The 13,403-nt window shown below is 39.2% G+C and overlaps 1 protein-coding gene across 1 annotated transcript in view; it reads right to left on the bottom strand.

The window, feature by feature from the left end:
• Positions 1-10,535, bottom strand: part of nap1l4a (nucleosome assembly protein 1-like 4a) — a 49,444-nt gene extending 38,909 nt beyond the window's left edge. Inside the window, exon 1 of the mRNA XM_062990980.1 lies at positions 10,385-10,535. The gene's annotated coding sequence lies outside the window, so the exon portion shown is untranslated. The remainder of the gene's footprint in view (positions 1-10,384) is intronic.
• Between the last annotated feature and the right edge of the window lie 2,868 nt (positions 10,536-13,403).

Genomic DNA, 13,403 nt, shown 5'->3' with positions numbered 1-13,403 from the left:
TTACGCTTTTACTCGCTAATTTACTTACTCATTCACTCACTCATTCACTCACTAATTTATCTACTCATTTACTCACCAGTTTACCTACTGATACCCTCTGTCACTCATTTACTCACTAATTCATTCATTCACTAACTCATTTATTCGCTCACTCATTCACTTACGCTTTTACTCACTTATTTACCTACTCATTCACTCACTTATTTATACACTAATTTACCTACTCATTCACTCAGTTATTTATACACTAATTTACCTACTCATTTACTCACTCATTTATTCACTAAATAACTTACTCATTTACTCAGGGTCAGATCATGGGCTACTGATGTGTTCACTGACTAGATCTCTAGTCAGTAAACACTGAGCTCAGGGCAGGAGTACACCCTGCACAGACCACCAATCCTTTACAGAGTAACAGTAACTCATTCACTTATTCATTATCTCACTCAGTCACATACTCATTCACTCACTAGGTCACTCACTCAGAGTTGGATTATGGGTTACTGACATCTCTAGTCAGTAAACAGAAAGCACAAGGTGAAAATATACCATATATATTTTCCAAAAAGTTGGGCCAAAAAGTATTTAGTCAGCCACTGATTGTGCAGGTTCTCCTACTTAGAAAGATGAGAGAGGTCTGTAATTTTCATCATAGGTACACTTCAACTATGAGAGACAAAATGAGAAAAAAAAATCCAGGAAATCACATTGTAGGATTTTTAAAGAATTTATTCGTAAATTATGGTGGAAAATAAGTATTTGGTCAATAACAAAAGTTCAACTCAATACTTTGTAACATAACCTTTGTTGGCAATGACAGAGGTCAAACGTTTCCTGTAAGTCTTCACCAGGTTTGCACACACTGTAGCTGGTATTTTGGCCCATTCCTCCATGCAGATCTCCTCTAGAGCAGTGATGTTTTGGGGCTGTCGCTGGGCAACACGGACTGCACAAATTTTCTATGGGGTTGAGGTCTGGAGACTGGCTAGGCCACTCCAGGACCTTGAAATGCTTTTTACGGAGCCACTCCTTCATTGCCCGAGCGGTGAGTTTGGGATCATTGTCATGCTGGAAGACCCAGCCATGTTCCATCTTCAATGCTCTCACTGATGGAAGGAGGTTTTGGCTTAAAATCTCACGATACATGGCCCCGTTCATTCTTCCCTTAACACGGATCAGTCGCCCTGTCCCCTTTGCAGAAAAACAGCCCCAAAGCATGATGTTTCCACCCCCATGCTTCACAGTAGGTATGGTGTTCTTGGGTTCTTCTTCTTCCTCCAAACACGACGAGTTGAGTTTTTACCAAAAAGTTCCATTTTGGTTTCATCTGACCACATGATATTCTCCCAATCCTCTTCTGGATCATCCATAAGCTCTCTGGCAAACTTCAGACGGGCCTGGACATGTACTGGCTTAAGCAGGGGGACACGCCTGGCCCTGCAGGATTTGAGTCCCTCTCGGCATAGTGTGTATACTGATGGTAGCCTTTGTTACTTTGGTCCCAGCTCTCTGCAGGTCATTAATCAGGTCCCTCCGTGTAGTTCTGGGATTTTTGCTCACCGTTCTCATAATCATTTTGACCCCACGGGATGAGATCTTGACCCCAAGGGAGATTATGAATGGTCTTGTATGTCTTCCATTTTCTTACAATTGTTCCCACAGTTGATTTATTCACACCAACCTTCTTGCCTATTGTAGATTTACTCTTCCCAGCCTGGTGCAGGTCTACAATTTTCTTCCTGGTGTCCTTCGACAGCTCTTTGGTCTTGGCCATGGTTGAGTTTGGAGTCTGACTGTTTGAGGCTGTGGACAGGTGTCTTTTATACAGATAACAAGGTCAAACAGGTGCCATTAATACAGGTAACGAGTGGAGGACAGAAGAGCTTCTTAAAGAAGAAGTTACAGGTCTGTGAGAGCCAGAAATCTTGCTTGTTTGTTATTGACCAAATACTTATTTTCCACCATAATTTACAAATAAATTCTTTAAAAATCCTACAATGTGATTTCCTGGATTTTCTTTTCTCATTTTGTCTCTCATAGTTGAAGTGTACCTATGATGAAAATTACAGACCTCTCTCATCTTTCTAAGTAGGAGAACCTGCACAATCAGTGGCTGACTAAATACTTTTTGACCCCACTGTAGACAGAGTGCCAGTCCATCACAGAGTGACACTACTTAATTACCCACTCATTCAGTCACTTGCTAGCTCACTGATTCACTCACTCATTCACTTACTTCTTCTCTCACACACTTACTCACTAGCTCAATTACCTACTCAACCACTTACTCATTCACTTACTTACTCAGTTACTCTGGGTCAGCTTAAAGACCTGCACTTGCCAGTTTACAAATCAGTTAAATAAGTTATGCTACATATTTTAGATAGACCATGTGTAAAGCATTTTGTTAGACTAGCATTTAGCTAGACTATAGTAGCATTTTAAATTTAAATATTTTGAAAACAGTTTATAATTTAATTTCATGTTTTTTAACTTTTTTATCATCAAGGTTGAGGCAGGTCAGGTTCCACCAGGAAATGCTGAATGCACTGCAGGAATACCCTGAATGATACTATTGTTGCTTGTGCTATTGTTTAGAGTAACCGTTGCATATTTGCTCTCAGGGTAATATTTGCTCTTATTTGCTCTCATGAGGCTGGAATGACTTCACAGCTGCACCTTCAGCAGACTCCTCCTATTGTCATAGGTAAGCTTGCACAACCATAAAGGAACAATATTACACAAGGTACGACAGAGCTATAAATGTGTAACATTGTACTGTTTATTCCAGACAGGCTAGTTTGACTCCAACTGTAATTTCATTACAGACCTGAAAATTGAAGAACAGTTGAAGAACATTGCTCGGTCTGATGACTCTCAAGTCCTTCGGTGACATGCAGATGGTATAATCAGAATTTTGCATAAAAAGCTATTGAACCAAGCTGCTTTGGATCCACAGTTTAAATATGTGTTGGTGTAACAGTGTGGGCAATGTATTCCTGGTGCAACCCACAACAACCTTTACCAGGATATAGTGGTTTGCTGAAGATGAATAAACTGTTACATAAGGTTAATTCTTACTTTAGTACAGTAGTTCTCAGGATTCCTAAATCACTCACTCACTCACTTTTTTAACCGCTTATCCAATTAGGGTCCCTGGGGGGGGGGGGGGGGGGGAGCCTATGCCAGCTTTTCAATGGCCGCAAGGCACACAGTAACACCCTGGGCACACACACACATACACACACACCCATTCACCAATAGGGCAATTCAGTGTCTCCAATTAACCTGACTGCATGTTTTTGGACTGTGGGAGGAAACCGGAGCTCCCGGAGGAAATCCATGTAGACACAGGGAGAACATGCAAACTCCACACAGAAAGCACCCGGACCGCCCTGCCTGGGAACGAACCCAGGTCCTTCTTGCTGTGAGGCGACAGAGCTACCCAATGAGCCACCGTGCCACCCCCTAATTCAATCAGACTAATAATAATAATAATAATAGGTGTATAATATAGAAGCAATGCTCAAATGTCACAGATAGTATCAGAAACAAAGTGAAATCTTATATGAGCACAGGATGATTAAGAAGTTGTTTTGAAAGTGTGCTGATTTAACTTTTTGGACTAATCTCACCAACCTGCATAAACAGCCCTTTTCAGGTCATGCCACTGCATCTCAGTTGGGTTTCAATCTGGACTCTGATAAACCATTCTGTTGTCTTCATAAAGCCTAAAGTGATGGACCACTGTCATTAGACTCTCCTATACAATTCCTCAAACCTTAGTAATTTCTAGATAGACATATTGGGAACCTGCTCCAAAAATGTCCAGAACTCACTACAGACTGAATCCACTACAGACTGGACTGAATAATGAAGAACCCCAGTTGCTTACATTATTATTAATATTTTTTCTTACTAGTTATAACTTTTAGTTTAATTTAATTTTGTGTATGTATGATTTGTGTAAATACTATTCATTATTTACTTAATTCTTTTTTCTATTGTGATGTGAGCTGTTGTAATAGTTGACTTTCCCTCTGGGATTAATAAAGTGATCTATCTATATATATATCTGTCTGTCTATCTGTCTGTCTGTCTGTCCGTCCGTCCATCCATCCATCCATCCATCCTCTCAAGGTTTCTTCCTGTAATTTTAAGGGAGTTTTTCCTTGGCACTGTTGCTCTTGACTTGCTCAACAGGGTTTTTTTTTGGTCTGACAGTCCTGGATTCTGTAAAGTTGCTTTGAGAAAATGTCCATTGTAAAAAGCTATATACAAATACTGTACATTTCACTTGACTTGACCATCATCACCATGCTCAATGGCATTTTTAACTTTACTTCACCAGCATATTCTGCAGTATCTGATACTCTGATACTCTGTACAATTCTTTACAGTAGTCTTTTGATTTTTGACATAAGTTTCTTTCCAGTTTTGTCCTTGATGCCTGAAGTTTGAGGTTGGAATGGTTTGGTCAGCTTATTCACTATCTGGAATACAGGATTGCTGTTGTTTGTATTTTCTTCCAGCTCACTGCATAATGAATACAGCTCAGCCTCTTTATCTCTTCTAAGCATCTTCTGCACTTGGCATGGCAAAGGTTTCTGTATTAATTAGAGGAAATCCAGTTCTTGCATTTGTTACAGTTCTGCTTCTGTACTGCCCTAGCAGCTAGCATATGCTGCCACAGTCTGTCTGGTGTATGTGGTTTCTCAAGCCTTTCTATCTCTTTAAATCTCTTGGCAATCTCAACTTGGTATTGCTGCTTAAACTAGTCATTTCTGACTTTTTCAAGTTCCAACAGCAATTGCTTCCTTTTTTGCTTCCTTTTAAATCTGAGCTTCATTGTCAACATCACAAGATTGTGATCAGAGTCACAATCTGTACTTCGGCATGTGTGTGCATTATTAACCAATTGTTTTCACTGCTGACTGATCATGACCATATTTCTCAAGGGACTATACTTTCTTCTGCATCTTCCTTAACTCTTGAGTTGAAATCACAGATGATCACAAGTACAGTAGGTTTTGCTTGGGAGTCAGTACAAATACGTTCATCATGTCAGCAGTTGGCGCGTAACACTGGATAGAAGTCGTATTTCCTGGCTTTGTAGCAAATGTGGCTGATATGACTCTGCTCCTCACTGGTTGTAGATTGTTAGGCATTCAGCAAAGTTTCTGTGAACCCAGTCAGCAACTCCACGATGTTTGCGACCCTCTGAGAACAGCATTGTGTGCCCATCTAACATCTTGAAGTGTTCAGTGCCTGCCCACTTAAGTAAGTAAATTGAGACTCCGCTCCACTAACATTCAGCTGTCCTATCCTGACACAAAGTCTAATGTTTATCTTTTCTTTCTGGTCATTGCATTTTCTCTCTCTTGCATTCTACTTCTCTCTCTGTTGCAAACTTTGATAAGCCAGTAGCACTTTTCAAAGCCCACCCTGTCTCTCACAGTGGGTACCATGTTCCTTTTTTATCCTGGGTAACGTGAGCCAGTATGGCATCCTTTCTTGAAGTACTTTGTGCCCTGATCCCAATCTCATGTCAGCCCTCTAGCTATTGTGCTAAGTTGACACCAGAAGTTGTAATTGATCTTTATTTGGAACTTACTCTTTGACCTTACTATTAAGGGTGACTCTGCCAGGGGCACAGCTCCAGGCAGTGTTGCTCTCCGGTTCATAGGTAAACTCAAGCTTCTTCCTCACAGCAGGGTAGCAATCACAGAAGAAGAACGGTCAACAAAACAATCAAATTAGGGCAATGCGTGGCGCAGTGGTAAAACAAACTCTCAGGTCTGCTACCAGCCATCCGGATGCCTATATTGACAATAATTGGGGGAGGAAGGGAGCAGGGGTTTCATCATTATTGCTGCAATTTGTGACCTTTGCTGGCTGGTCAATGGAGCCTGCACAAAGAGGGGGGTAATGGAGATTGGTGCGTGGCTTTCCGAGCACAATACGAATCCCCATATGCAGGTGAAAAGAAGTGGTTTGCTACTGCACAAGCGTTGGATGGGGCATGTTTGTAACTTCCCTTCTTGGTCAGGAGTGGAGCAGTAGAGGTGGAATACAGTCTGGGAATTGGATACATCTAAATTGGGAGAAAAATAAGGAGAAAAACTCCTTTAAAATTTTTTTTAAATCACATCCTTATAGAACTGCTTTACAGGACTGCTTTACAGGGTGCATACAATAACACACTTGTAAAATAATTGGTTAAAATGTTTAAAAACGTGCTGTATCAAGATGCATATGGAGTAGAGAGGACACTGCCTTAGCCATCAAGATGAAGATCCATGCGTACAAAATAGTAGCCTTGCCATAAGAAGAAATCTATTTAAGCACAATATTTAGTACAGTGGTACCTTGTAACTCAACCCCCTAAACTCAAAATCTTTGAAACTCAACGCCCTTTGTCGATAAATTTGTACCCTTAAACTCAACGTGTTCAGTTTTATTTATTTATTTAATGTCAAATTAACAATGAACAGCTGCTTTGTTCAGTGCTTGGCTTGAGCGGTGCAGTAAATCATCATCAAAGTGCACATATGAGATGAATCTGCATTTGTGTGGAATAACCATCAGATTCACTCTGAAAGCATCCACGTATCTGCAAGAGAAGGACGCAGAACCTATAACACCCACGAAAGACAATTAAACTTACATTTTGCACATGGTACCGTTTTATTTGCACAGTTTTTAAATTGCACAACGTCTGTAACTGCACCTTAGGCTCCCCCCTTTTTAGTTTTCAGTTCTTTTTGTTCTTGTCCTGTTAGATGTTTTATATTGTTATTTTTTATATTATTATATTTTATTTTCTTTATATATATATATATTTAGATGTTATATCTTACTTGTATTTACATTTGTCTTAATTTTTTTATTCTTTCATTTACCTCATTGTAATGTCATTGTTTGATGTTTTTTGTAATAATTGTTTTTGCTGCTGTGACACCACAATTTTCCTTTGGGGATTAATAAAGTACTCAATCAATCAATCATTCAAAATATATGGTAAGTGGAGCTGATAAAATGGACAGTGAATGTAGAAACAGGGAGGTGGTTTTAATGTTATGGCTTATAGGTGTATATGCAGTTCCACGAGACCATGGAACGCATTAACAGGTTTCCTATAAATCCTTATGGGGAAAAATACCTTGAAACTCAACGTCTTTAAAACGCAACGCACTCCCTGAAACAATTGACGTCGAGTTTCAAGGTACCACTGTATATACACTGCCTGGCCAAAAAAAGGTCACACACTCTAATATTTGGTTGGACCACCTTTAGCTTTGATTACGGCACGCATTCACTGTGGCATCGTTTCCACAAACATCTGCAGTGTCACAACATTTATTTCTGTCCAGAGTTGCAAAAATGTTTCCCCAAGATCTTGTATTGATGATGGGAGATTTGCACCACTGCGCAAAGTCTTCTCCAGCACATCCCAAAGATTCTCAATGGGGTTCAGGCCTGGACTCTGTGGTGGCCAATCCATGTGTGAAAATGATGTCTCATGCTCCCTGAACCACTCTTTCACAATTTGAGCCCAATGAATCCGGGCATTATCATCTTGGAATATTCCCGTGCCATCAGTACGGTGGCCGAGAAGTGCAAAACAAATTTACATTTCAGAAAACAAAATTACAAAAAAACAAAAACAAATTTACAACAAAAGCAAAAACAAATTTACAAGTGCTCGGGTACCCAGTGTTTGTAAATTTGTTTTGGCATATGTAAAAGTGTTTCAGCACTTGTAAATTTATTTTCGGCATATGTAATTTTGTTTTCTAAAATGTATATTTGTTTTGCACTTCCCGGCCGCACATTTCTGACGGAAAAGGCAGGGACAATAACACCGGAAGTGCGTGTTGCTTACCTGCTGTCAATCAAACTGTTTCTCAGCGATAAAGTGAACGGAGTTTGTGATGGTGACGATAAACAAGGTTTTGTCTAGTTTGTGGAAATCATTTTATCCAGTTGACCCGCTATTGTTTTTCTTGTGGAAAGTTTTGTGCAGATGTTTAGACGTGGTGTGTGCATCTCTATTTACCGTCCGCTCTTCTAAACATCTAAGGAATTCCCACAAGAACAACAAAAGCGAAATAATGAAAATAATTAACACAAAATGGACAAAACATTGTTTATTAGGGACGGAACATTTGATACCGAGGCTTTAAAACTTGTTTCACTTTTGTAACACTGGACTCAGTGTATCGGAGCTTATATTAAAGCAGCAGCATGTGCGGGACTGATGAAGCTTTGGTGCTGTGTTTTATCTCACTCACTATATAAGAGACAATCAAACCAGGGTTACCCACCGTCCTGTAACATACACAATCCTGCTTTATCTGGAGACCAAACACCGCGTTCAGTACTGAACTGATACAGGACGCTTTGTTCCGTATTTTTATCAATGGGAGACGGTGTGGTGTATAAAACAGAAGGAAACTGCTGCTTAATTCATTATATTAAGTAGTGTTCACTTTTATTCTTAGTAACGTGACATAACCTGTTTAATAAACCGCTGTATGTGTAGCACAGTGGGCGGAGTGCGTTGTTTTGCCTAAAATATGGTTCTGACTTTTTATAAAGAATGAAAATAATAAATTTTAAACACCATAAATAAAACCTTTGTTCTCATGACTGTGTAAGGTCCCCCCCTGCTGCTATAACCAGCGCACACACACCGTTACTAAGAATAAAAGTGAACACTACTTAATATAATTCCCTCAGTCTCCCATTGATAAAAATACGGAACAAAGCGTCCTGTATCAGTTCAACACTGAACGCGGCGTTTAGTCTCCAGATAAAGCAGGATTGTGTATGTTACGGGATGGTTGGTAACCCTGGTTTGATTGTCTCTTATATAGTGAGTGAGATAAAACACAGCACCAAAGCTTCATCAGTCCCGCACATGCTGCTGCTTTAATATAAGCTCCGATACACTGAGTCCAGTGTTACAAAAGTGAAACAAGTTTTAAAGCCTCGGTATCAAATGTTCCGTCCCTAATAAACAATGTTTTGTCCATTTTGTGTTAATTATTTTCATTATTTCGCTTTTGTTGTTCTTGTGGGAATTCCTTAGATGTTTAGAAGAGCGGACGGTAAATAGAGATGCACACACCACGTCTAAACATCTGCACAAAACTTTCCACAAGAAAAACAATAGCGGGTCAACTGGATAAAATGATTTCCACAAACTAGACAAAACCTTGTTTATCGTCACCATCACAAACTCCGTTCACTTTACCGCTGAGAAACAGTTTGATTGACAGCAGGTAAGCAACACGCACTTCCGGTGTTATTGTCCCTGCCTTTTCCGTCAGAAATGTGCGGCCGGGAAGTGCAAAACAAATATACATTTTAGAAAACAAAATTACATATGCCGAAAATAAATTTACAAGTGCTGAAACACTTTTACATATGCCAAAACAAATTTACAAACACTGGGTACCCGAGCACTTGTAAATTTGTTTTTGCTTTTGTTGTAAATTTGTTTTTGTTTTTTTGTAATTTTGTTTTCTGAAATGTAAATTTGTTTTGCACTTCTCGGCCACCGTACATCAGGGAAGAAAAAATCCATTGATGGAATAACCTGGTGGTTCAGTATATTCAGGTAGTCAGCTGACCTCATTCTTTGGGCACATAATGTTGCTGAACCTAGACCTGACCAACTGCAGCAACCCCAGATCATAGCACTGCCCCCACAGGCTTGTACGATAGGCACTAGGCATGATGGGTGCATCACTTCATCCGCCTCTCTTCTTACCCTGATGCGCCCATCACTCTGGAACAGGATAAATCTGGACTCATCAGACCACATGACCTTCTTCCATTGCTCCAGAGTCCAATCTTTATGCTCCCTAACAAATTGAAGCCGTTTTTCTTAAGGCTACACAGCTGTTTAGTCCCAATCCCTTGAGTTCCCTTCGCATTGTGTGTGTGGAAATGCTCTTACTTTCACTATTAAACATCTCCCTGAGTTCTACTGTAGTTTTTCTACCATTTGATTTCACCAAACGTTTAAGTGATCGCCAATCACGATCATTCAAGATTTTTTTCCGACCACATTCCTTCCTCGAAGATGATGTTTCCGCACTGTCCTTCCACTTTTTAATAATGCGTTGGACAGTTCTTAACCCGATTTTAGTCGTTTCAGCAATCTCCTTAGATGTTTTCTCTGCTTGATGCATGCCAATAATTTGACCCTTCTGAAACAGATTAACATCTTTTCCACGACCACAGGATGTGTCTTTCGACATGGTTGTTTAACAAATGAGAAACTACTCACTGCATCAGTTAGGGTTAAATAACTTGTTGCCAGCTGAAACATAATCACCCATGCAGTAATTATCCAATGGGAGGCTCTTACCTATTTGCTTAGTTAAATCCAGGTGGTGAAATTTTTTTTTGGCCAGGCAGTGTAGTATGGGATTTTGAACACAACAGCTCTCCTCTACTCCATGTAGTTAGGTTCATGTGATTTGTAAATGCGTTGTAAATAACTGCTTACAAATACAAACACGGTTAACCACTTGCCGAATTGCTAGCAGCTTATGTTACTATGGCAACAGTGAAACCGCGATCTTCCGCTGTAGTGTGTAAACAGCGTGGATAGGGAAATGTGTGACGTCACTAAGCGGGCGGGCTCTCATCTTGTACTCCACTTTCATTCATCTGTGAGCTAGAGTGAAGTGCGCGGCGTCCTGATCCTGACAGTCATTCCAGAGGGACACGGGTAAGGTAAAGACTCTGATCTGCTTTTTATAACCACTGTTTTAAACATGATTTCTGATGCATTAGTATACCACTGCTAGATTGGCTATATTACGCCAGTTGTCCATTGATGAAGTGAAGGGCAGTGCGTTAATCGTGTATAACTAGGTTAAAGTGCACAGCAAGCAAATAGTGCTCATTATCAGATCCACTCTTTCAGCCAACTATTCAAATAACCTGGCATATGCACATGAATCATAAAAGTGAAACCTAGTTGTGCACATTTCCCTGCTTTACACTATGTCCATGCTTTTCCTTAAAAAGTCTGGGTTTAAAATTGGACGTCACATTGTCTGTTGTAATGTATGCCACGCTTCATTATGTACAATTGTTTATATTACCGCTTTGTTGTGGTTTCTTTCTGAGGTTGTTCTGCAATTGTTTTGTCAACACCGCATCGCCATTATGTTGCACAACAGGTTGAGTAGGTGACCAGGAGTGCAGGGCATGAATTCCAAGGAGAGGTCATTTCTTAATCATGATCATATTTCCATGCAAGGCATAAAACAGTATATCGTATATACAACAGTATATTTTAAAATCATTGCAGTGTTTCTATTGCTATTATTCTACACCAAAGAAAAGGGAATTGTATACTTAAATTTGGAAATCAGGTCTATTATGGCAATACATCAATTTCCAATAAGCTATCCTGATATTATATTTTAACATAAATTCTGTTTACCAGACACATTTAATGAAATAGTAAAAGATATGAATGTGTGTGACAAAGCAGAGTACTACTTGATATGAATGTTCTGACTTCCTCTATAAACCTGTTGTAAATGAGTTGCACAAATACGTTGTTTACAAATACACTAGTTCAGTTTTTATCTTGATTGACTGTAAATGTTGCACGTATTTATTTGTCATGCTTTCTATTTTGGATTGTTATACCACATGATAAGACACAGCGTGGTTGCTGGAGCTGCTTCACAAGCTACAGCACAGCGACCTTTCACCTACTTTCCAGTGTACCGGCATGTCACGTGACGCGCGCCGCCGAGGGGGATGGGACAAGGGTAAAAACGTGTCTTTACCTAACTGGTCGCAATGTGTCCTTCACACGACTTCTGTAGTCTTAAATAGAAACTTTTCAGCTTAGATGTTTACATACCATAACCCTTATGTTGGTCTTGGGATTTTATGATTTCTACAGCTGGTTCTGTGATCAAGTAAAGTCAAATTTATTTGTATAGCACGTTTTACAGTAGACACTCTCAAATCAACTATACAGGATCCAGGACCAACAGCCCAAGAACCCCGTTGAGCAAGCCAAGGGCGACAGTGGCAAGAAAAAAACTTGCTTAAAATTACATGAAGAAAGAACAGGGACCCCCCATCCTCCTTGGGTGGCCTGGAGGTGGCCTGATTGGACCACATAATACATTCTCCCTAAAATAGAAATTGAATTTTATAAATGCATTGTGGGTTTTCTAAAATATGACCATGTAGTTGCACCTGCACTTTACACAACCGTCATACATATAGTATATGTACAGTTATAGTTATTTTTCACCATCCTTTTATAGTTATAGTTACAGCTGTATAGTTATTATTTACACATCTTTATTACTATTACTGTTATTACTAATATATACCTAACTAATCTTTATTATTATTACTGTTATAATTATAATGTATACTTAACTAATCTTTATTATTATTACTATTATTATCTATCTATCTATCTATCTATCTATCTATCTATCTATCTATCTATCTATCTATCTATCTATCTATCTATCTATCTATCTATCTATCTATCTATCTATCTATCTATCTATCTATCTATCTATCTATCTATCTATCTATCTATCTATCTATCTATCTATTAGTCTTGGAATCTCTGTAGACATCTCAATGAGTATATCCTACCAAGCAGTCATGAATGTCACTGGTCGCCTTTAACAGTCAACTTTAAAGCAATTAAGTACATGTGGAATAGTAGAATATCAGTGCCTTTGAATGTTTGTGCAAAGACTTTTGAGATTACCTTTGACTTTAAACAAATGGATCTTAGATTAAATCTAACCCAACCTCTCGAATCCCAGGTCACCAGACTGCAGGTGTCTTATTTTGGACATTTACATTTTACATTTACATTTTCTGCATTTAGCAGATGCAATCTAAGCAATTGAGGGTTAAGGACCTTGCTCAAGGGCCCAACAGTGGCAACCTGGCAGTGGTGAGGCTTGAACCAGCAACCTTCCGATTACTGGACCAGTACCTTAACCACTAGGCTACAGCTGCCCTGGACATATTATAAAAGGACCAAATTATGCCTGAAAGAGTACAGCTTTCGGTCAGATTAGAAATTGTCATTACTTTGGTCAAGTACGAATGCCGATTTCAGATGGCATAATCATTAATCTTAAAGGGAAATTTGTAGGTTGTTGGTTGGAGATTGCTGATGGAGAGGCAAAGTATTCTGGCTACTGCATCTGAGTTTTTGTATAGTACTATTACATTATACATCTATTACAATATACCTCAAACAGCTAGTTCACTTGTCTTTATAGTTAACAACACCATTGTACATGAAATGCACTGCAGTTTTAGCAGTGTTTTTTTAAGTGGGATTAGCTATTTCCAAGGCAAAACATTTGACAAAA

The sequence above is a fragment of the Trichomycterus rosablanca genome, chromosome 1 (genome assembly GCF_030014385.1).
Source record: "Trichomycterus rosablanca isolate fTriRos1 chromosome 1, fTriRos1.hap1, whole genome shotgun sequence".
NCBI classification, from domain to species: domain Eukaryota; kingdom Metazoa; phylum Chordata; class Actinopteri; order Siluriformes; family Trichomycteridae; genus Trichomycterus; species Trichomycterus rosablanca.
This window is presented reverse-complemented; position numbering and strand designations above follow the sequence as displayed.